The sequence below is a fragment of the Dermacentor andersoni genome, chromosome 11, assembly GCF_023375885.2.
Source record: "Dermacentor andersoni chromosome 11, qqDerAnde1_hic_scaffold, whole genome shotgun sequence".
NCBI classification, from domain to species: Eukaryota; Metazoa; Arthropoda; class Arachnida; order Ixodida; family Ixodidae; genus Dermacentor; species Dermacentor andersoni.
The window spans coordinates 15,352,501-15,354,311 of NC_092824.1; positions in this window are offsets into that span (position 1 = coordinate 15,352,501).

The following is a 1,811-nucleotide window of genomic DNA, read 5'->3' on the forward strand; positions in this document are numbered from 1 at the left end:
ATAACTGCAGGCACGATAGCTCTCTTGGTGACGGTCATTAATCGGCTGGTTTCGGCAGCCAAAATGCGCTAAGTGTCCACCTTACGTGTGTGAAGTTCTAAACACTCTTTAAAACATTTCTTGCTTTCTGACCATGATAAGACAACTTCATATGCATGCTGAAAATCATTGCACCGCTTTTTGTGGCAACGTACTGCGCGTTTGCGAGCGAACTTTGGAGCTGTTCGAGCCACGGGAATACTTTATTTTGGGGAATCGAAGGTGGTCCTACCCCCTATTTGTACGTTCGTGTGTGCGTTTGTATATGCGTGTTTACATAGGTACATACAAAGTCTCGGTTGGTTGGAAGCCCACCCCCTCCGGCTGCACGAATGACTCGTTCGAGCGTAGCCTGTATTAAGAAGTGCCCTTTGCTAAGCGCCTGCGAACAACTGGCGCTTGTAGCTCGCGACCACTAGAGAAAAAGGCGGAACACCGCGCGGCATTTGGCTCCTGCGCGCGCGAGAAGTGGCTTCGCTGCAGAGCTGGATCAGGGCGGCGGACCTATGCGCAACTCTGCTCCCTGCGGGAGCATATACAGGAACACTATGCCGCAGAGTCTGTTAGCGCCATCTGCCGCAGGTTAGAGAAACCTTCATTCTCGCAAGTCGCGTCCTTACAGACCGCTTTCGCGAGTTTCCCTACGCTGCCGTAGTCCTAATATTTGGCTGAAGGGCAACTATGCAAGAAGTGTGTTTTGTTTCTGCCATAAAAAACACGCCTACTCTTTAGATGAAAAGACAGGGAGGCGAGAATAAATATATTCCGCAATAGGGCGCGGTGTTGAGTAGTTGGAGTAGTTGGAGAAGTACGGGGTAGTTGGAGAAGCATGGGAGAGGCCTTTGCCCTGCAGTGGGCATAACCAGGCTGATGATGATGATGATGTTGAGTAGATGCACATAGCAACTAACCCCTTAAATCCCCTAGAAACATTTCCCGTTAGCATTCTCAACGTTGCCTTGAGCCAATTTAGAGCGGGAGAGTGCTGACGGCGACTGTCGTCATGGCGCAGGGCGGGCGGCTGTGCATGCGCTCTGAGCTTAGTGAAATCATTCTGTTAACAAGCCCGTACATAATTTGACAGCTGTCTCTGCTGCAGGCACTACCGCTGCAATGCGATGAAAGAGACAGGACCACGCAGTTAATATTGTTGGCGCTGTCGTCCTTACAACTCACATGAACATACGGAAGTGGTTCTACCTTGAGTCCCGGCACATCCTGGACACGCATTCTCGGACTATCACTTTCGGCGATACTGTCATGCTAGTACTCTTGCATGATGTTATTTATTTATTTATTTTGCATACTTCCAAGGCCCGAGGGCATTACAGGAAAAAGTGGTAAATACATATATTTGCACAGTAAAAGGGAAAGAAACACAGTTATAACAAGTAAAGAAAATCATGTTAGCAAAAGGCTTCATGAATGGCAGTCTTGAAGCTGTCGATGTCGGTGAAGGCGGTGATGGAAGCGGGAAGGTGGTTCCATTCTTCGCTAGTCTTTGGAATGAAAGATTCGCTGTAGGTATCAGTCCGACAAGATGACACACCAACTTTATAGTTATGGTCTGAACGCGATGACACGTAGACAAGAGGGGAAAAACAACGCCTTTTAGAAGTGGATTATAATGATACATCTTGTGGAACAATGAAAGGCAAGAGCATTTGTGGCGCAAAGATAGTTCAGGTAAGACAAGTGTAGAGTTCATTGATGATACACTGGCCTGCCGAGAGTAATTTGATAGATTGAAACGTGCTGCGCGATTCTCGGCG